At 39.2% G+C, this 23,895-nt stretch overlaps 1 protein-coding gene across 10 annotated transcripts in view; it reads left to right on the forward strand.

Annotated features, from left to right (window-relative positions):
- THRB (thyroid hormone receptor beta) overlaps positions 1-23,895 on the forward strand; it is a 289,467-nt gene that overhangs the window by 99,320 nt on the left and 166,252 nt on the right. The gene's annotated exons all lie outside the window — the stretch shown is intronic.

A 23,895-nucleotide genomic window follows, 5' to 3' on the forward strand; every position in this document is an offset into this window, starting at 1 on the left:
TAAAACAAGAAAAAGACTGAAAAAATATATACCTAATTTTAAAAACAGTTGTGTTTGGGTTGCAGGATTTTAAGAAAATTTTGTTATCTTCTTTATGCTTATCTATTTTTCCCCAGATTTTCTCTATCTTTTATAAAAAGACAAATTAAAATAAAGTTTTATTAATAAAATGAATGTCCTAAGATAATATTTAGCAGTGGGGAAGGGGAACCCATACATGTTGGTACGTTTTTTAGTTCAAAATTCTCCGTTCGTGTATTTTCTAGCTGTGGCACCTGCCTCATGTCTCCTCGAAGCCCTTTCTCAACTTTTTTCTTTTTAAAGAGGAAAGGCTCACTGGCCCATTTGACTAGGACTGTTGTCACTCAACCTTGAAGAACTGAGAGGCCATCAGGTTAGAACATAGATATTCAGTATTTTTATAGATTGCTTGGCTTTGTCTTTATTTATATTTTCATCTTCTTACTTCTCCTAAGAACTCTAAGAACTAACCTTCCTCTGGTCACAAGTCTAACAAATGAGTAGCATTGTCTCTCTTCCAATGTAATTGGAATTTCCCATTAACATATATTCTCATTTGAACAAATCAGAAGCTACCTGTGGATTGAAAGGAAGTTCTTATTCACTATGGGACTTACAAGTAATACTAACAAATGAATTTAGATGGCAACCAAAAGGAGTTTTTACTACATTCATCCAAATATGTGCACAATCTTTGCCCAATTCAGTCTGTGCCTCATTCACACTGAGTTTCTCTTGAGCCTGTATTACTAGATGATAGAATTGATTTAATTCAACCTTGTAAACAAAGACGGAAAATTGGTCTAAGAATCAGCTAGTTGGGGCATTGGGCAACCATATGAGTTTTTTCTTTAGCTTGGTCACTAGATTCCTGTATCTCTCATCTTATACCCTTCCTTTGCTGGCTTGAACAAGTCACTTTTATAAATTAGCATTAATTTGTTACCTAGTTGACTTTTGAAGTTGCTTATTTCATAGGTCCATGAAATTTTTTAGCTAGAATGAGCCCTAGAAGGTCTCTATTCTCAGTTTACATGGGGCGAGGGATGAGGGTTTGAAGGGGGATCAAGGTAAGAGATTTGCCCAAGATAATATAGCTCTTTAATAAGGAGCCAGGACTATCCATTTTCAGTTATCAAATGTTATTTCTCTCGCTGGGAAGTAACATTCTGAGTCACAGTCCAGCATACATGCCTCTAAGGCCGTCAGAACTGTGATTTCTTAATAGTCTAGAACTTGAACATTTTTGAATCCCATTCTGCCAGGTTTGCAATGACTAAATCCTCTTGACATGACCAAATCCATCCTCTTGACATGACTAAATCCATCATGGCTGCATCTCTGCTTCCTCATCTTTTGCACAGGCTCACTTCATGTCACAGGCGTGATGCCATCAGCAACCCCACTTTCAAATCACTAGTTTGAATGACCATATTTTTTAGGGAACATGTGCCAAAGAAGACTCTTACTGGTCCAACTTGGATCATGTGTCCATCCCTGTGACCAAGAAGTAGGACATTCTATGCCACGTAGTCATTTGGCTACTAGTGACTAAGCCAAGTGGAATCTGTTCCCCATCGGAGAGAAAGATTCCCTTGCTATCCATTTGTGTTCCTAGAAGTGGGAGAAAGACATACTGGGCAGGTAGAAACAACTACCCACTTCAGAGATCAACCAGACTACAAGTGTAGTAATTTTTTATTTGATGGTGGACATTGTGGATGTGACAATATGTTGGATGTCTTTGTCTTCCTTTGAGGAGGGTGAGTTTTGATCTAGCAGTCACTTAATTTTCTGGCAGATGAACTCTAGGCAAGGCTTGGCTTTAGGCTTTGCTAGGACAAATCTAGAATGGTCCCTACTCTAGGACTACAGTAGTCCCCCTAAGACATTGCTTTTGGGGGTCTCAACTGAATCTCGGGAGTGTTCAGCAAGGTCTCTTTTCTCTGGCTGGTTGGAATTCCAACATCTCCTGACAGTGTGCAACCTTCTGCTCATGGAATACTCTTTTGGCTGGGCTTTGTATATACTGTGTTTACTATTCAGCTAAACACTCAAGGGAACCCCTATGCATATTTCTGGAGTTCTTTCTTTGTCCAGGTTCTTTTTCAGTACCCTGCTGCACCAATGGCTGCCATATCTCCCCCCCAGATCTCAGCTTCCTCCACCCAGCTGCTCTCTGTTTGGATTCCACTCCCCTGAGCTGCAGTTGGAGAAGTGTCCCTAGGCAGAAAGCCAAGGTAAATGTGGAGCTTATCTCCTCCGTTTCCCTCCTTCCAATGATCACAGTCATGTACTGTCTGTTGTCCAGTGCCTGGGACTGTTGCTTCAACCTTTTGTCCAGGTATTATAGTTGCCTATGTCCATATATCCATTAGAGCCCGTTGTAAAACTGACTTCGTAAAACTGCACCTAAAGCACAAAGAGATTTAATCCCTCCCCAAGCTTGGCTCTATTTGCAAGGCTACTTCATGTTCACAGATAATTTCTTAAAAGTAGCGAGGACAAGTTCAGGCCTCTTTACTAGTAAAATGAGTTATGGGAGCTAGTCATTTAATCTGGGGTGAATCCTTTGTGAAAACTAATAATTCTTTCCTAATTTATCTATATGTCTGTAAAAGTCAATATTTATTTATCTCCTGATTTTCTTTTTTTTCTAATTTATCTTTATAGTTGAAAATATTATAGATGTCCCATTTTTTTTCCCATTGACTCCCTCCACCCCAAACCCTCCCACCTCACCACACTATTATCTGTGTTCATGGGTTATGCATGTATGCATATAAATTCTTTGATTAATCTCTTCTCACCCCCTCATTTTCTTTTATATGAGGATATGGTCATGCTGAAACAGTTCTGAAGTAAGGGAAAGAGAACTAGACTTGAATGAGAAGATCTGTGTTCAAATTCCAGCAGTGCTCAAATCCCTGGGCTTGAGATTGTGTATAAAGTGGAGTAAAAATACCAATTTTTCAGGATTGTAACGATAATGTTGAGAATATTCTTCAGACTCTTGTTATTTTCTATCAGTAGTAGTACAGGGGACTAGGCAAATTTAGAATTAGGTGACGTTTAAGCATGTTCTTTGAATTAGCTTTCTTCTTTTTTGTATAGTTAAATATAATATTAATAAAATATTTGAACATGAAGTGTTTTGATATGACAAACAACCCCATCTAAAATTATTATTGAAAAGAAAGACAGTGTATGCCCCTTCAAAATATGTCTGTTAGCACTTAGCTTTGCCCGGCAGAAGTTTGCATTACTTTTTGTATTACTTTTCTTTCTTGTCTGGTAATCCCTGAGTCATAAAATCTGAGGCTTTATTAAAGAAAAGTAAAGTGGGGGGGGGGGGGGAGGAAATATGTGTCAAAGAATCCGTGTGTTTGAGTTTTGTATCTCAACTGTTTTAACAGTTTCATAATACAGGTTTATAACTTGTTGAGAACAATAGACTGACTATTTTAAGCACATTAGCTTTGCTAAAGATTAACTTTTTACATGCCTGGCAAGTATGGTGAAATTTAAGCTTTGAGGGTCAGAGAGAGAAATATTTTCCATCACTGCCTGTGTTCTGAACTTTTAGCAAGACACTAACACCTATCCTCAGTGTGTTGCATCATTTGTAATCAATGTGATTCAAGCATTTTATCTGAGTGTACATGCAGGGTTGGGCAAAAGTAGGTTTACAGCTGTGAGTATGTGAAACAGAGTTTATTCTTGTATTATTATTTATTAATTATTGTATTATTTTCCATATTAACAACTATAAACCTACTTTTGTACTCTTAGAAGAAAGTGAAATAGGAGGTCTTGATAAATGAAAACTTAATTTTAGTCTCATTATACTTTTTATTTCTGTTTATGTTCATTCATATCCTCATTAAAATCTTGAGAAATATAAAATATTTATGAATCTTCATCCTAATATATATAGCATTCTGATCTGGATTCAACACATGCTTTAATTCACAGTTATTTTATATAACTTGAAAATTTTTAATTATTTAATTGCTTTTAAACAATTAAATAATATCAGTCTTAAAGGCTTTTTATTCAAGCAAGAATTTATATTACATTGGTCTTAAGAAGGACTTTGTAAATTTACTTTACAGCATGCAGAATATAGTCAATAATATTGTAATTAATTATGTGTGGTGCCAGGTGGGTACGAGATGTAGAAGGGACATCCCTTGGTAAATTATATAAATGTCTAAAACACCTGCAACTAATAAAAATAGTATTGAATATAAACTGTAATTGAAAAAAAATACATGTGTATATACACATATAAACAAACATAAATAGTTTACATATACTTAAATACTTTGAAGCATAAGAGGAACAAACAGTATATATATATTCCCTTCCTATGTACTTATTCATTGTAGCTTCAGGATGAATATTTATTTTTTAAAATATGTGCTTCAGTTTAGGTCTGTCTTTATCTATTTGCTTATAATGTTGTCTCAGAAAATATTTAGCATTTAATATTTGTTCTGGGTAGACCCTAAGTTAATACAGTGCAGAGCAAATTAAATCTATACTGTTTGATTGGGCGTATCCCCTGTGTCTCTTTTTTCTACCTGAAATAGTTAAATTACTTTGGCTCATTAAGATGTTTTTCTTTGTTACTTTGATTTCCCATCCAAAATGCATGATAAGGTGACTGCGTGTTTGTAGACTGAAAGCCTGGTGTTTGCTTATTAGTATTTCCAGCTGCCTTGTCTGTGTTCATAGAGGGCTTATCGAAGGTCTGGGTGGCCTGTGCTAGAGTCACTCCAGCAAGTGTGACAAGAGCAGATACCTTTGTGTGCTCATTCAGGCAGCCAGGAGTCATGGCCAGCCTCCAAGGTGTCAGCTGAGGGCTTGGAGTGCTGGGCTGTTTGGGAGGTCAGAAGTTAGAAAAATCACCAGGGAGGTTCGCCATTCAGGGTATCCACTTGCTTTCAGAATGAGTCAGACTGGGGCAGAAGGATCTGTGTGGTCTTCAGCTTACATACACCTTCATTCTTCTCAGTGTGTTTGCACACATATTATCTCTCCAGATCCTGGGAAAGAGCAGCCAGAGGTCTCCCTTCGTTTTATGAGAGCCAATATCTCACCCCAAGGAGACTTGTTTGAAAATTAACAGTCTAGACTTTGATCTTTGTTGGGGTTTTCCAACAAGTCAGAGAATTCTTTCTTTAAAGAAATAGTTATAATCTGACACCCAATATATAAAACAGGTGACTGCTTTAATTCACATTTGGATGGGAGGGTCCAAAGTCTTTCCATCGCAGGCTTTATCTCCTTCTTTGTCCCTGACGATTCCCCTAGGCCCCTGGAGGCTCCATGGAGCGTAGTCTGAAAAACACAGCAAAAACAGACCTAGGATGTCTGTTGGCCCACAACATTACCACTTCTGAAAACCTATATTGCTTTCAATGGGTGTCTCGCACTTCCTGTTACATTTTTTCAGAAATGTTTGTTTTTCACAGAGATACATGAGGCATTCAGGTACAGTAGTGAAGCCCCTTGGTCATGATTCAGTCAAGCTATGTGACTTTAAGATTGTCACTTGATTAGCAACCTTGGCCTCCCCTATCTGTAAAATGAGGAAGGTCAGACAGGCATGAAAAGGGCCGAAATCTTTGGCTAAAAGATATTGTCTCAGTGAGATTGGACTGAGAGGAGCTGTTGATCTCAGGCTCATTCCATTAGACATAGTGATCCCTGGATCACTTCAGGGACAGCCCCTCTGTTCATTCCGTGGTAGCCAGGGTCGGATTATCAACACTGGAGCACATCAGTGAATGCAGAAGAAATGCCTGTGGCTGAATTTCCCCTCCGGGAACTCTGCATTCCATGCACTTACAGTCTTGAGGCTTCCAGTACATTGGGCTAAATAGTTGTTTTAATTTAACACCATAAATACTTAATCTCATAGCATATAAAGGACGTTGAATTAGGAGTTATAGGATCCTGTGTTGTACTAGAACTACCTAGCTTGTACTGCCTCAAGAGAGCCAACTCTGCACAGGTCTTCCCAAGTCTGCATGAAGTAGCATCATGTTGGTAGTTTGAAGTAACTGTGCAGGATTATTTATACCTGAAAACCAGTAAATGCTACAAATTGTGGCTTTTTTATTGAGAGCTGTTTTACCAGCACACCATGGAGTAGAAGTGTTTGAATTACAGACCCAATACTCCTACTAAACATTTTAAGCCTCCTTTTTCTCACCTATTAAATATGGAAGGCAGTGTTTGCTCTGTCTGTCTCCCAGATTTGTTGTGGGAGTCCAAATGCATGTGAAAGAACTTCAAAAACAAAAACAGGTGCCAACGAAAGTGGCAACACTATCGTTTCCGGTCTTCATTGGGCGGACAGAGAAAGGACATGAAGAGCATGAACTTAACCTATCTTTCCTTCAAGAAACAGATAGAATGAGCATCACTCATGCAAGTTCTTATAAACACAACATTATATCTGATTTAAAGAATTATAAATACAAAATGCCTTGAAAGGTATTTAAAGCCGTTCTTCAACATGGAACCAAAGGACAAATGCCTTCAGCACTTCCAAGGCTTAGGACCACTGAGTACCGAAGGGTTTCTATTGGGCATCAGCTTCCACAGTGCCCTGATTCCAGCCTGCACGTGCTTCTGCCCATATTGCTCCACACAAGTGAGGAGCTGGGAATAGTTCCTCCTTAAGGAAGACGCAAGAAGCTAGGCAGTTTCTGACTTTGTGGACAACAGTCATCCATCGGCCCTAGGGTCTGGGAGAGAGGGTGGGTGTGGATAATCCTAGCACTGGCAGTTTCTACAAAGGGCTTTCACAGTAAACCTAAAAGGAAATCCACAAATAACGCAGTTTACAGACAAATGATAATTATTCAGATAATGGCATAAAATCTCTACCAAGTGTACTTCAAAGAAAACGGTCTTTCAATTGAAGACATGGCAGAAAACATGTTTTAAGCATTATCTTATGCTTAGTAGTTGTACATTTAGTTGTAACCTTTCTCTTTTTTGTGCCCCAAGACTATGAATGATGTTGCCTTGGGGTCTCTAGGGTTCTTAGGTAAACATATTTTCATGAGTGGTGGGAAGAGACAAACCTTTGCCTTTTATTTTGCACTTTAATCTTAAGCTAAATTTATCCCTTCGGAATTGTATCTGTCTTTCATGGAATTTTTAAGCTATTGCTCAGAAATATACTGTAAAAGTTAAGAGAAGAGAGTTAAAAATTAGAACTGTCCTGGACTTCCAGCTTCATCCCCCACTGTTTCCCTGACCTTCTATAAGTGTTTTGGTTTTTGTTTTTAATCCTCCCTAAGCCTCTGTTTCTTCCTCCATCAAATGGGGCTAATACTAGTCTTTCTTTCCTGTGGCTCTTTTTAAAATTACATGCAAACAGAGCTTAGTTAATGTAAGCCTCTTCAAAGAATGAGTCCAATGGTAACATGGCCTAAATTCAAGTGATGACTTCATTGAGGATCTTGAACAGCAATACCATGTAATGAAGCTGGAGCCAGAGTCGCCGAAGCTAAAAAGCCATTTCCCAGCTTGGGGAGTCCTTGGAGATGGTCTGAATTTGTCAGAAGTACAACTGGCATTGAGGAGCTATGGTGATATGGTGCCTTAACCCTTTGCACTCGCTTGCTTTTTTCTCGATTCCTTTATTCTACTCGGAATTTAATTTTTTAAATACCCCAGATTTTACAAAGCGCGGCAGTAGAATAAAAAACTGGAGTTTCTTTTCATACAAACTTATTTATTTGGATTTTTTATATTTCAAATTATTGATACATTCAAAGAGTATAAAAAGAGCTGCTACCGATGCTAACCGTGTAGAGTCACACTCGACATCCGAGTGCAAAAGGTTAAGTGTAGTATTATGCCTGGGGAGATTCCCTAGCACTCCCTGTCATTGTTCATTTTGGTTCAAGGGGAGTTTTTCCCAGATTGGGGGGGGGGGGGGGGGCACTAGAGAATATTCTGGAAAAGTAGAGCATGTTCCTCCCAGGTAGTCACTCTGTGGATCATTAGCTATGCTACGTGGTGCATTTCATGTTGTAGAATCTTCTCCTTCTGTTCCTTTGTACACACTCACATGCACGCATCACACACACCCTTCCCTGATCATCTTGACTCTGTGCCACGATAAAGCCGGAGGCAATGGAGCTCAAGTAGGAGCCCAGGGCAGTGAGAAATAATGGAGCATGCCAGAAGCAAGAGTCATTTATACTCTTTCCAAAATAAAGATTCCAGGCAGAGGCATACCAGGGGTGAGATGGTAGGAATGGTCTCTCGCAGGCACTGCAGACAATGAGGGGGCACTTTGTCTGTAGAGAATTTTAAAACAATCATAAAACCTACAAAAAAGTGAATTGGCTCTTTATTATCCTCCTGCCCTGTTCTAAATGACCTCAGGAGTAAAACACTCCCTCTGGAAAATATATTCTGTTGCCCTAAGTTCTAAACAGTTGCTGCAATGACTGTTGAGTTTTAATAACATATTTCAACTTCAACTTAGCACATTTTATTTCTTATTATTTTTCTATGAAGCATAAATTCACAAGTTAATTTAGAGAAGTCCCTGATGTCCTGTCGGCCCTAGCCCTTAGGATCCAGCTGCACGAAGCAGTTTCCATGTTAGTTTGCACAGTCAAGTTCCTAAAGGTTTGAATGATGTTTTGAATAGTTTGTGTCTCCGACAGTCAGAGCACAACATAGGTAGCACTTAAATAGATTTTAAAAAAACAATGATAGCTAGTGATTGCACCATTGGAGAAATAGCGCTTGAGTTACTTCAGTTCTGTCATGCTGTGGGACCTGGAATTTTTATTTGTGTTTTCAATTTAAAACAGAGAAAGAAAGTGTGTACTGGGAGGTGAACTATTTTTGTTTGGTAAGTGCAAATTGTAGATGAACGCAGAACATGTTTGTTTCATTTTAAGATTGTTGTTGAAAAATGTTGTTTAGAGAAACGGAGTGTTAAAAAATGACCCAGCCTGGCGGTAAAATACTGCTCCCTCATTGTGCTCAGACAAACAATAGACTTCTAGCTTTCAGAGTCTTACAATGGAAATTGATTTTACTATTTTCTTCTCATCCTTCCTTTCTGCATTTGGAAGCCATGTGCAATAAAAGGCACTTGGAACTCAGTAGAGACCTGAATTCAAACCTCAGCCCTCCCACTCGCCAGCTAGCAGGCCTGGGATGCATAGCTTCTTCTCCATTTCCTCTTTTGCAACTTGAGAATAAAACCCCATGGTAGAGTCAGGATAGCTGAATCAGATGTAGCATGCAAAGTGTCTGCTATAGTGTCTTGCATGGTAGATAGGATGTTCGTTTCCTCCACCCTCTCCACCTTCTCCTTCTCCTCTCCTTCCTGCATTGGCCTGTGTCTGTGTTTGCCAGTGCACTTGTCTTTATAGGATCGGGATTAGTGGAAAGCAACCTCTGCATCATATTTACAATGCCTGATGTACTCAACAACTAATACATCATCACTGTGCATAATCTGACCTGTCACCTCTGAACCTTCCAAACTCCACTTTAAAATGCAAGGGTTGACAAAGAACTTGAGTAACCCATGGACACAGATAATAGGGTGGTGAAGGCCTGGGATAGGGTCAGGCTGGATGGGGGTCAATGGGGGGGAATAAGAGGATACATGCAATACTTTCAACAATAAAGATTTTTTTAAATTATGAATTATAAAGCTATTTTAATAAAATAGGAACTTCCAAATAAAAATAATAAAATGCAAGGGTTGAATAAGGGAACTTCTGAACTACAATCCAGGTCTAAAATGTTGTGTAAATCCTGCCTGGATGAGTGCGGATCCCATATAAAAACAAGGAGAAAATATAAGGCACATGAAGTATAAGGTGTGTTATTAGACAAAATGCCAATAAAGTAATTGTACCATATAATATTTAAGCTCTTAAAGTTCAAACTTTTAAAAATAAAATTAATATTTTTTTTAATCTAATTAATTTTCCTAGGTGATAAAGACCATCCATGTGATAATTGATCACAATGGCCATATTTTTTTTGGTGGTTCCCAAAGTAGCATTTGGTTTAAAATAAGGACTATTAATGGATTTGCTCTTTACAAAGTATCTTATCTACAGCCCAAGGAGTAAACTGCCCAGGGACCTTATAAATCCAGTATGGCTTTAACGTTATTAACGGTGTTTAAGCAGCTCCAGTCGGCTGAAAAGCCTTTGTTTTTATTAAGTCCAGTGACACAGAGTTGGCTGGAAATTCCGTGGCATTCATCATTTGCACCCTGCTGTGTGTCAGCTTCCAAACATGGGCAGAGAGAGTGCCCGTTCTGCCCTCTGCCTGCCCCCACACACTCCTGAGCACTTCCAAGTTCACAGGGAATGAACTTGATGCAATGGCTCTCTGAGGCCTGGTGCTCTCTTTCAAGGAACTCTTGGTGAAAAAGGCAGGAAATAATGCTGCTGGATAAAAATTGGTCAGCTAATAAATGTGGCAGGGAGATGGTTTTTTTTTTTTTTATAAATACAGGACTTAGAAATATGTTTTTAAATGAAGAAGTTTACCTTTAATTTGCTAGAAATGGAGAATCCTTCACTTCTGCCATATTCTATACATATGTGGAAATAAGATATTAGAGTGAATAAAATTAGGAAAAATAGGTATTTGGGTATGGAAAATCTGCATGTTTATACATAGATATATATAGTGTTTCACTACAAAGAGATGTAATTTGTTTATTTGTTATTTCTCTGAAACAACTCCAGTAATTTTTTAAAACATTTAATATTTCTCCATAGAATTTTTCAAGGCCTACTTCTTTTTTTTTTTTTTTTACTTAATTACCTTTTTTAAAATTTATCTTTATTGTTGAAAGTGATACAAATGTCCCCTTGGTTTTTTTATTGGTGTTTTTTTCCCATTGACCCCCTCCTCCCAGCACCTGCCCTCCCAAGTCTTCGCCACACTATTGTCTATGTCCATGGGCTGTGCCTATATGCATATACTTCTTAATTGTTTGTTCTCTTTCTAATTTGTCCTGTGAATACTATCAATAGCCTTTTCCCTGGGGAACAGTATAAGTCACATCCAAATATTATGTCTTGTTTTCAGGCAGGTGTCAAAGCAGAATTCTGAACTTGCTTATAGATAGGTAATGTGGAACAAGTTATTTCACCTTTTCCAGCCTCAGTTTTCTCATCTGTAAAATGGGGATACCAAGATCTACTTCATGTGATCATTGTAAGGATTAGAAATAATTTGTGGGAAGTTCCATCTTAAAGGCTCTTATTGAATATTAGCTGTTATTATTAAAACTAGTAGCCCTGTGCATGAATCCATGCACCAGTAGCTCTCTGCGGGGCCTGGCCGCTCTGCGCCCGCTGCCCAGAGGTTTCCCACTGCCCAGAGGCCCATCCATGCCGCAGCCTGGCCAGAGGCCCATCCGCGGTGGAACACTTGCCTCGTCACCACAGCAACAAAGCAAGCATTCCGCCAGGCTGCTCACGCTGCCCGCCTTCAGTGGATGCCCCCCGCCCCCCCGGGACTCGGGGACTCCGGCAGGGCTGAGAGGACTGGGCACTGCCATATTGTGGCTATGGCATCTTTGTGACAGAGTGATGGTTAATTTGCATATTACCCTTTTATAAGATAGGATATGAAGTGCCTGACACTTAGAAAAGGTGGTTTCCTTCCATCCTGAAGCACTATATTATCTTACTTGATTGGCACAATCAAGTTATCACTCCAATAATACCTCAGATGGTTGTGGTACATCAGGATGCCAATGGGAACACTTCACTGCAACTGGTCTCTGATATACGTATGTCTCTTCACATTTTATTCAGGGCCTTCTGTTACCATTTCCAAAACTTCCCTCTATCTCCCTGGGTTATTTTTTCTATCATCACATGCTTTTCAAATATTGGTTTGTTGAGTTGCACTACATAAATAATCATTTGTATTAAGGGCATAGGTCTTTACAACTGAACCCAGCATCTATTTTGTTTCAATGAGGCTTAAGTGGAATTTTTATGTTTGCAATTCAAGCAGTTATTCTGGAAACGTGGATTGAACCTTATGTTACTTCCCTGGCTTCTTCCAGTTTTAATAACAAAGTAGACAATTAGGGATTTTTTAAGGAATGGAAAATAATCTCAAATTGTTTAAGGGTATTTATGTATGTAAGAAGGCAGAATAATGCCACATTTTCCTAATTTATTTATTATTAGCATAGGAATTCAGATTTTTTCCACCAACAAAATGTACATACATAATTTTTCTGGAAATTCTAAAATTTATTACTTGAAATTAGTGAGCTTAGTATGTGAAGGCACCAGTTTATTTCTTGTGCTTAAATTGTATTAAGGACTTAAAAGGCATCTCATCCAGCAAGCTCATCCATCACTTATTGCCAAAACATGTTTTCTACTTGTATATCTTTCTTCAGACAATTTTCAGAAGATGTTTGAAACCTTTTCTTTCTTTTTCCTCTTTCTTCCTTTCTTCTTTTCTCTATATATTTTTGCCCCCAGAGAAATTTTTTTAATCTTTTTTTCCTTGAACTTCACTTTGTTTTGGCTAAACACCCTAAACATGAATGTCTTATGTACTAAGCACTTTGACCCACTGAAAACTCAGGCTCAAATAGATTGCTTAATATTCACCAAGTGCCCCCAAGGCTTTAGGTACATTCAACCACCTCAGGTATTCTGTGTGTGGCATGAGTTGAATTCTATTCAGTTTATTCTTGAATGAGGGAATATTGGAGTGGTCTTAAAAACTGAGTTAATGCATTCTGAGAAGAAGCCTTTAAGAGTTCTGAGGATGTTAGCCTTCCATGTGGTAATGTCCTACAATGTCTTTGGACTCTTAAATTCCTGCTGCTGGCTCTCACTGGATGAAATTCTTTTTTATGCAGGTTTTTAATATATTTTTATTGATTTTTTAGTGCAAGAGAGAAACATTGATGTGAGAGAAAAACATCAATTGCTTGCCTCCTATACACACCTGACCAGGGATATCATTAGGGTATCATATCACAAGCCGGGTATGTGCCCTGATTGGGAATTGAACCGGTGACCTTCCAGGTGCACAGATTGATGCTCAACCAACTGAGCCACACTAGCCAGGGCATCAATGGATGAAATTCTTAAGCAATTTAAGGTTCCTTACTCACCCCAAGGAAATATGACTTGCTAAACCTTGATTTATTTCTCATCACCATAATACTTCAGAAGGTCCATCTCCTCAATAAATAATCATTCAAAAGTAGTATCAACTACTCTAAAAATTAAATACCCTAACCATAAGAAACAAAAAGAGTTGGGAGTTTTTCCTTCATTTTCTCACTCGCTTCCCTAGTCCCAGCAGAAAGCTGGATGGTTATGCAATGATTATGGTGTGTGTTTTCCAAGACAGCAATAGTGGTGGTATCCTACCTAATAATGGACGAATATGCAAATTGACCATACCTCCGACACACCCACAAGCCACGCCCACCATCCAATCAGAGCGAGTATGCAAATTAACCCAACCAAGATGGCTACAGCCACAGAGAGCAAGGTTTCCTAGGTAACAGAGGAAGTCAAGCTTTCCGCCTGCCCTTGCCAGGCCTAAGCCTCCACTCAAGCTACAAAGTTTCAATTATAGAAGGTAAACAAATTCAAACAGAATGGCGGCAGAATGGAGCTTGAGAGAGCAGGCCAGGGTTGTCCCCGGCAACAGGGGAAGCAAAGCTTTCCACACACCCTGACCGGACTCACCAGCTTAAGGCTACAAAGTTTCAATTATAACCCCAACAGAAATGGCTGCCGGCCACAGAGGGAGCCCCAGCTTGGCTCCGCTCCAGGCTACAAAGTTTCAATTGTAGGAGAATAAATTCCAGATACCAGGGCCTCCATTTGGGTTACCAGGGGGCATGGCCGGCCTGCAAACCACCACAGGCCCCTCGCTCAGGCCACCCCACGCCCCAAGGGAACCCCACCCTGATCAGGGACACCCTTCAGGGCAAACCAGCTGGCCCCCACCCCTGTACCAGGCCTCTATCCTATCTAATAAAAGAGTAATATGCAGATTGATCATCACTGCAACACACAATATAGCTGCCCCCATGTGGTCAAAGATCCTGCCCCCATGTGGACACAATATGGCCACTACAAGATGGCCAGCAGGAGAGGGCAGTTGGGAGGCACCCAGCCTGCAAGGGAGGGCAGTTGAGAAGGACCAGGCCTGCAAGGGAGGGTAGTTGAGAGGGACCAGGCTTGCAAGGGAGGGCAGTTGGAGGTGATCAACCCTGCAGGAGAGGGCAGTTAGGGGTGACCAGGCCGGCAGAGGAGGGAAGTTGAGGGCAAACAGGCTGGCAGCGGAGTGGTTCGGGGGTGATCAGGCTGGCAAGCAGAAGCGGTTAGGGGCAATCAGGAAGGCAGGCAGGCAAGCAGTTGGGAGCCAGCAGTCCTGGATTGTGAGAGGGATGTCCGACTGCCCGTTTAGGCCCGATCCCACTGGGCAGTTGGACATCCCTTGAGGGGTCCCAGATTGGAGAGGGTACAGGCTGGGCTGAGGGACAACCCCCCTCCGTGCACAAATTTCGTGCACCGGGCCTCTAGTTTATAATAATCTGACTTTGAGGACTCATGGACCCCCAAGTGCATAACCTTAAATCTATTAGGCTTCCTATATCCCTTCACAGGTACAAACACCACACACACACACACACACACACACACACACGCAGCCTGCAGATGTGATTTATTTTACTTGCACACAGTTTTTTCAAAAATCTAAATTTGTTGACAACACATTATAAAAATCTGAGTTTTAAGTTTCTTCTGCAAAAATCAGAACATTTGGCACTCCTCCACCCCAATTTCTCCATAGCAACCATCAGCTGGAGCTGTAGGAGCCAACCCGGTGATGTTCAACCTTAATAGCACTGTAAGATCACATGAGGCGCTTTTTCAAAAAATACCAATGCCTGAAACGCGCCCCCCCTCCCCCCGCAGACTGACTAAACCATCATTTTCAACAGCAGCAGTCGCAGCAAATGTTTACTGAGTGCTTGGAAAGCACCCTGTAAAGAAAGCTGACATATAGAATACATTCATGTTAGGGACACAGAACATGTGTGCAAATGATGATAAACAACCATACAAGATACAATATCAGCTCAGTACCAAGTGTGCTATATAAAGCAGTGGTTCTAGCTTTGCTGCCCATTTGAACTACCTGGAGGGCTTTGAAAAATCCCGATGCCCAGGTTTGCACCCCAGACCAATTACATTGAAATCGAGAAGGAAAAAAGGAACTCAGGCATCAGTAGTTTTTTTAAAGCCGGGATGCCAATGCATCGGAACATTGCAAAGCAAAACCAGAGAGACAGACCAGTGCTTCTCAAACTTGAAGATGAATGTGCATCATCGGGGGCCTTGTTAAAATTCTGCTATTGATGCAGCAGGCCTGGGTTGGAGCCTGAGGTTCTGCATTTCTAACAGTTTCCCAGGTGATGCTGATACTGTTGGAAAGGGGGCTATATTTTGTGTTGCAAGGATGTAGGAAATAAGCTGTGCTGCTTTTTAAATCTGCAATGCTTGGACAATTCTGTTTATCACTCTGATCAGCAGTGTTTGGGGCTATAAAATGGGTATGGCAACCCCTCTCTCCCCCCTTAAAGAGCTATTAGGATTAAGTGCAATAATAAACATGTATAAAGTGCCTAGTACAGCAGATGTTCAATAAATGTTTTTGTCACTGGAATTGAGAAGAGACAAGCATGACTTAGCAAGGTGCACAGGATCATGTCTTTAGCGTTTTTTAAATAAGGCCCCTTATTTGAGTAGAGAGAAGAGCTGGCTGTGGTGTTCTTTGTAACAAGTGCTTGAGTTTCACAAGTAATCCTCAAAGCATTTATTTTTCATTTTAATTCCCTTTCCCTCTTTATGCAAAATTGCTGCCAAATAACAAGATTTTTTTAAATGGATAAATTATAGTTGATTTTCTCTGCTTCTGCCACCCCTGGTAGAGACACCAGCAAGCTGTAAAGTGGCCGGAAGGAGGGAGCAGAAAGAATGGACAGAGAAAGCCAAGGTGATGCTGTAGGTGTGGCTGTCCCTTTGTTACATGGGCAAAGACGGCAACTCCACTGAAAATTTCATTTCAAAATATTAAATACTTTCCAGTTCTATATCATGTCAGTATTTCCAGAGGCATAAATGAGAGAAATGGAATATTATAGAAAAGTCCTTGAGTAATTAAAGTAATGAGAAAATTGTCTAGGTATCTACTAACAGAAGATATGATGGTTTTTAAAACATAGTTAAATTCCTTGACCCTCTCCCAGCAAGACGTGTGTGTGGCGGGGGCCGGGGGATATCCCCTCTCCTGCAATTTGGGTGGGCTTGTGACCACTTAGACCAATAAATATAGTGTCTGGTGGAAGAGACACTGTATGATTTCCAAGGCTGGGTCATGAAAATCCACATGGCTTCCCTTTTGTTCTCTGGAACTCTTGCTCTTTGGTCCTGAGCCACCGTCCACGAATCCCAACTACCCTGAACCTGCTGTGCTAGAGAAACCACATCTATGCACTCTTGGAAATAATCCCAGCTGAGCTCAGCCTTCCTGTCATCCCTGCCTAGGTGTCATGTATGTGACTACCAGCCCAGCCACAGCTGAATATCGCTGGGCATCTTTGTTAACACTACGTGAAAGCAGAGCCACCCAACAGAGCCCTGCTTGAATTCCCAGCCCACCAACTTGTGGGGGAGGGGTAATAAAATAGTTGTTGTTTTAAGCCATTGAATTTTGGGGTAGTTTGCTTCCCAGTAATAGATGACTTGAAAAGGAGTTAATTTTAGTTTTTGTTTAAGAGTCATCTTAATTCTTCGCAATGGAAGAATATTAAATTTTATTTGTGTATGTTAAGGAAGTCAGGAGAGCATAAAGAATACGCAAGAGTCAAGAGATTTGGGTTCTTGTATTGATGCCATTTCTTCCTAAATTAATCCATAAAATCATCTGATCTCAATAAAATAGGAAGAAAAACTTTTAGAGGAAGAGTGGACTGGTTCTGTGGCTTCTGATCTTCTTATGAAAAAACAACCATGTGAGAATTGATGGGAAAATTGCAGTGGAAAGAGGATAAAGAGCAAGTCCCAGTCTAACTCAGATGTTAAAATACACTATAAAGCAAAGGAAATTAAGATAAACCAGTGCCAACATGGGAATACGCAGGCAAATTAGCAGAAGAGAAGACAGATCAGATATCATGTAAATATTTATGGGAATTTGGTATATGATAAAGATGGCATTCAGAACAATGAGAAAAAGATGGATTATTCTTTCATGTTGGGTCAACTGGCTAACTTTTTTGGGGGGAATAACAAAGCTGAATACATAGCCACTACTTATGCCAAAATAAATTCCAAATGAATAAAAGATTCTGACATAAAAACAAACTATGAAAGTACCAGACAAGTTTTTAAAAATAACTCTGGAGTGCATAGGCTTTTCTAAGTAAGATACAAAACTCAAGGGCTATAAAAGATAGGTATTTATATTTCAGTGTATAATAATTAAACATTTCTTTATGACAAAAAATATCCTATCAACACAGTCAAATAACAAACACCACACTGGAAAATATACTAGTTATACAAATGTGAATTGAAAGCTCATTTAATTACTAAATGCAGAACTCTTATGAATCAAATTAAGATCCAAACAACATGAGCATGATAGATGTATAATATGAATCTTCTTCTATGAAACAGAGAGCATTCAGATATATTTTCATGTGTGTACAGGAACATTTCTGGGAGGATAAATCAGGCTTTACTGATTTATGGCTGTCAGCATTAGGGAGACTCAGTTTCCAGCGTATACTCTTAAAAAAAATTTTTAGCGACATATATATTTAATTTCTATTGTAACAATAAAAGAGACAGGAATTCCTGGCCCTGGTCGGTTGGTTAGATTTAGAACATTGTCCTGATACACCAAGAAGCAACCAATGAATGTATGAATAGGTGGAGCAACAAATTGATGTTTCTCTCTTCATTTCCATGAGATTTCGTTTAGAGAATGAGTCACATACAGGTTGCAGAAATGTGCTAGCAGAAGCAACCTAATCTGTACAAACCCTCTAAACAAGCTTGACAAAGGAGGTCGAATATATTTACCATGCAGTGTGTTCAAGAGACCTAAAGTGGGCATAGTAGTGTGAGAGGGCCTGGGAGACAGTAAAGGGAAGGAAATGATGAGAAACTCCTAGAAAGCAGAAAGGCTGGTCCCAAAGGTGCCAGGAACGTCTTCACAGCCGTAGGGACTTACAATTTTGTTTTCAAACCAAAGTCTTGATTCAACCTGCAAGCTTGGCTTTCCTCACTTTTACTCACAGGTTGACAGTCTTGGAGAGCAGAAACCCAAACAGAACATAGCCTTCATCCCATCTCCCCTCCAGTGTGTACTCTCGATGACCCACATATCAGTTCCAAAGTCCGTAGTAAATGTCTTAGCCTAGGACTGGAAGGTGTTCTAAGAGGCTGACAAATTCGCCTTTCTTTTATAGACCAAAAGCCTATGGGCAGGTCTTAGGGACTCTTTATGCCTCATGTGCCTTTCCAAAGTAAACCTGTTTCTACCCAATATGTGATAGCATCGGAAGGTCCTTTAAAATTCTTTATTTAGAAACTTTCATTGAGAGCAGGGCTCTCAATATTGTAGGTGGTGCACCCATCCACATTACTGAGAAATTGTTTTTAAAAATTAACAGTTTAGCAAGAAGTAGAGGTTAGTAGCTTTGTTGCCAAAATCTCAGTATTTACAATTTGCCAGATGGACTTGCCTTATTAGATTTTGTTTTATTTCAATTAAAACAAACAAAAAAAACCCTTCTTAATTAAGTGACTTGCTAGTAACATGGTTTTATGGAGTTTTTCTTTTCATTTCTTTTTTACCATATGGAATTATCTGTCAGAGAAATAAATGGTAGAACAGATTAACCTGTCTTTTTCCTCCCTGCATCTGCCAGTGCAACAGTGAGCCTGCCGTGGTACACCCTACTTACTGGCCGGCACGGTTCAGGAAAGTGACAAAGTAACTAGAACCCACATGAAAAATGAAGATACTCTAGCCTGCGTGCTGGCGTGCCTGCTAAATCAATTATGACTATCCTCTGGTCCTGGCTTACCTTGGCAGCCTCCTTTCTCTGGACTGCCTTCATTTCCTTTCCAAATAGCTGTAGAGTGGACTCTATTGCTCACTTTGGCTGTAGCCAGCTGGGTGACATTAGTTACTGTAGGACTAGGGAGTTTTACTAAGGGAATTTATTAGTATCGTGACATTTATATTGACTGTGTGGACTTTCAACTGGGCCATCTAAACCTTTAATGTTATTTATAAAGTACAATTTCTAAAAAAATATATTTTTTTATTGATTTCAGAGAGGAAGGGAGAGGGAGAGGGAGAGAGAGAAATATCAATGATGAGAGAGAATCATTGATCAGCTGCCTCCTGCATGCCCCACTCTAGGGATTGAGCCCATAGCCCGGGCATGTGCCCTGACCAGGAATCAAACCATGACCTCCTGGTTTATATGTTGACACTCAACTGAGCCACACTGGCCAAGCTATAAAGTACAATTTAACTCAGTCCACACAACCTGCATGAAAACCTACATTTTCTTTTTAAGTTGGTTTTCTTTCATATAAATATGTCCAGAGGGGTAAGAACTCACATTTAACTTTTACTTTGCATGAGACTCACTGATGAACCGTTTTCCTACTCTCTGTGTTGTTAGAAATTTAATTCCTGAAGTTATCTTTAAAGAGAAAGTGAACAAAGTTTCCAGATATTTATGAATCAATTAATGAACAAACTAGAATTTATAAAGAAATGCATTATTTTATGTTTTACAATAGCTTTTATTTATCTAGTTGTAAGAGTAAATCGATGCCTATGTGGAAATTTGGGTGGGGGTGAGGGGACATGCATTTAATATTCATTCTTAATTTCACCAGCCAGTGATTGGGCTCCTGTTAGCATTTTGGAGTGTTTCTTCCAAATCCTTTTCTATGCATATCGTGTGTGTGTGTGTGTGTGTGTGTGTGTGTGTGTGTGTGTGTGTGTAAAAATGGTTAAATTCACATTTTGCATGTATAGTTTTTCATCTTTTTACATTTAACATTTGATTGTGGTTATTTCTCACACTGTGAATTTGTAATTTTTAGTTTTAATGGCTGAACCATTGCTTTTTTAAAGCACACACCCCCACCCCCCACCCCCCACCCCGCTAGTGTGGAACTTACAGGCTGCTTCAATTTCATACTAAAGCAAATACTTCTGTAGACATCTGTGCATGTAAATCTTGGTTTGCATTTTTGGTGATTTCCTTGGGAGCATCCTTGCTCACTTGGAGCTAAAGCAGAATCAAAGCCTCAGATCCATTTTCTAGGGAAGAAGTGATTCATTTCAGCCCTGTTAAATTCCTCCTCACTGATGACCCCTTTTTGCTAAAGGAATGACCAGTCACTTTCACAACCCTCTTTAGCCCACAACCTTGTCCTCACAAGGACCACTTTACCAAGCCGGACCACCCTGCTCGGCCCCAAACAGGCTTTTCTTTCTTTGGGAAGATAAGCCAGGATGGCAACTTGCCCACAGTGCTTCAAGACCCTTTTGTGGCCAAAGTTTTGTTCCACAGGACCAGGCAGAATGTTTTAAAATGAAAGTTTTACGGAGGTGAAATTTGTTCCTGTGTTAGAAAGATAAGGTTGATTCTCACATGCCTGGACGGGTTCCTTCCCACATGTTTGCTCGCTGTGCTGTAGACACACAATTTCAATGACCTGAGAAAGACTTTACACCCTGAAAAGAGAGATAAAGGAAACTCAAGACCGTGAAGTCCTTTATCGCAGCGGCGCACATAGATGCTCACACCATTCTTCATTGTCAGCTGCAGGACCCTTTTGTTCCTCTTTGAAAAAGTGGCTTTGTGTTTCTCAGAACGAGCTGGCTCACTCTCTCCCAGCTGTCAGAAATGCAAGAGAACTTCATGGAAAGCAAGAGTATATATGGTTCCCTGTAAGGTTAGAGGTGAGCTCCTGTCCCTTAGTCACAGTCGCCATCTGCTCTCCTGTGCCGGAGACATCGTTAGAGTGGAGGGACAGGAAGTGTCTCTCCTACAGGCATTGCGCTTCTTATTCCTAGGGAAATGTCACCCAGTGCCTTGGAAGGACCTTTTCCCTCCTTACTATGTGACTTGGAAAGCTGTTTTTTAAGGCCTTGTTCTGGGAAAGATTGTGAGAACTTATAAAGTTACATGCATGATAGTAAGTTAACATAAATTTAAAAAGGAAAAAGAGTAAGAGGGTAGAGGAAAACAAGGATAGACACTAATATGGAACTAGATATTATATTGATATGCAAAATGTATACCATTATTCATTCAATAACTTTGTATTGAGTGCCTAATATTTGCCAAGAATCTTGTTAGAACATGTTTTTCGAACTTAGTCACAACACATTAAACCATCTTAGTGAGTGACCACCGTTTTTGTTGTTGTTGTTGTTGTTGATGATCTCTCCCCTTTATCCCCACCCTCCCCTACCCTCCCTCTGAGGTCCGACAGTCTGATCCATGCCTCCTTGTCTCTGGGTCTGTTCTTGTTCATCAGTCTATGTTGTTCATCATTTCCCCTAGATGAGTGAGATCATGTGCTACTAGAAATACACTTATAAGAACCGAAAATGAGACAAGCAATAATGGTTATGCTGAAAGGCAAATGAATCAGTCTGTAGTGAGTTTCTTTCTGGGCCAACAGTTCTTTTGAGACTCAATTTCAATGTCAAACAGTTCCTTATGTGTAAATGTCAGCAATGATATTTCAGTTCTGGATGGTGGACAAATGGTGGTAGTGCAGTGACCACCATTTTTAATGGAATGGGATATGTGAAGGCTAGAACTGAACAAAATAGAAAATATTAGAGAGCATTGCTCAAAGTAAGGGCATTGTTTACTAAAATGTATGTTTTAGGTTTATGTATACATGTATTGAATCACTATATAAAGTGTATTTCTTACTGGAGTCATAGTAAGTGAAAATGTGTAAACCACTGACCTACAGGAATGCACAAACTTTGGTTATAGAAGGTATCCTTAAATTTTTCCTGGTCCAAGAGCAAAGGTTTCAATAGTCATCATTCACTAAGATTTTTTTTTGTTATAGGGTTTTATCAGATTGGGAACGTTTCCTTTCCATCCCAGTTTGCAGGAGTTTTCATCATAAATAGACTTGAATGACATAAATTCTTTTATATAAATGCTTTTTCTGCATCCACTGAAATAATCATGTTTTTTCTCTATTTTCTTGTTAATAGGATGCTTTACATTGATTCATTTTCCAATATTAAACCAACCTCCTATTTCTAGAATAAATCCCTCTTGCTTATAATATGTTATCCTTTTAAAAATATCTCAGGATTCAGTTTGTTGATTTTTTTTAGTATTTTTCTCCTAAATTCATAAGAGATGTTAGCTTGTTATTTTCTTTTCTTGTAATATTCTTGTTTAGTTATGGCCTCAAGGCCATGCTGGCCTCATCCAATTAGTTTTATATAATGAGACATGATCTACCTTTTTTTATATTCTGAATGAACTATGTAGGATTGATGTGCTGTTCCCTTAAGTGTTTGGAAAAATTCACCAATGAAATAGTTTAAGGTGAGAATATTTTGTGATGAAATTTTTAAGTACAAAGTCAATTTCTTTCATGGAAATAGGATTATTCACCTTTCTATTATCTTTTTCCTGTTTTTGGTAAATTTTTTAGTGGTTTATCCATTTCATCAGCATTTTCAAATATTGCCATAAAGTGTTCCTATATCACCTTATAATTGCTTGCATTTGAATTTTACAAACATTTTAAAACTAAGACATTACAATTATTGTCAAACAGTTAATATTCATTTAGATTTGCTGCATATTTACCATTTTTGTTTCTCACTATTCCTTTCTGTATTTCTGAGCTCCCATCGGACCTTTTTTCTCCTGCGTCTTAAAGTAGGTTCTTTGATATTCTTTAGTGTTGGTCTGCTGATGGAAAATTCTCTTGGGATTGCTAGTCTAAAAAAGTCTCTACTTCATCATTTTAAAACAGCCTTTTTGAGGTCCAGTTGATATAAAATAAACTGAGTGTAAAATATACAATGTGGTAAGTTTTGACATATGTATGTTAAAACATCACCACAATCAACATAATGAGCATATCCATTACCCTCAAACTTTTCTTATGCCCCATTTGACTCTCCAAATGCAGAGAATAACTTTGGGGGCACTGAGAACAAACTCATATTTTCCTGGGCCTTTGTATTGGGTTCATTTGGGAACTAGATAAATATCTTCCAAATTCCTGGGACAACATAATAATAACAATAACAGCTAACATGTGTCATGCGTACATGTCCCAGGCACTTTCTAATACTTGATTTTCTTAATTTAATCCTCATTAAAACTCTATGAATTACATATCATTACTGTCCCCATTTTGCCTTTGACAAACCTGAGTTAGGTGCTAGAGCTCCCTAAAAGTGTTCTCAGGACATAATCAAACACGTGCATCCTTTGGCCTGTTGAAAATCTACCTGGACATTATTGTCTTGGTATCAAGCACAGATGTGTTATTTCTAATCCCTTTTTCTTGTTTTTATTTTAGAAAATTTGAAAATTATGGGTAAATATACTGAATAAAATTTAAATAGCCAATAACTCAAACACCCAAAGTTTACCACTTTTAGGATTTAATTGTATTTCCTTTGAGTCTTTTGCCACTATAGATAATGCCACACGAACATCTTTGTCACTGAAGCTTTGTATGTAGC

This window comes from Cnephaeus nilssonii (genome assembly GCF_951640355.1).
Source record: "Cnephaeus nilssonii genome assembly, chromosome: 17".
Taxonomy (NCBI): Eukaryota; Metazoa; Chordata; class Mammalia; order Chiroptera; family Vespertilionidae; genus Cnephaeus; species Cnephaeus nilssonii.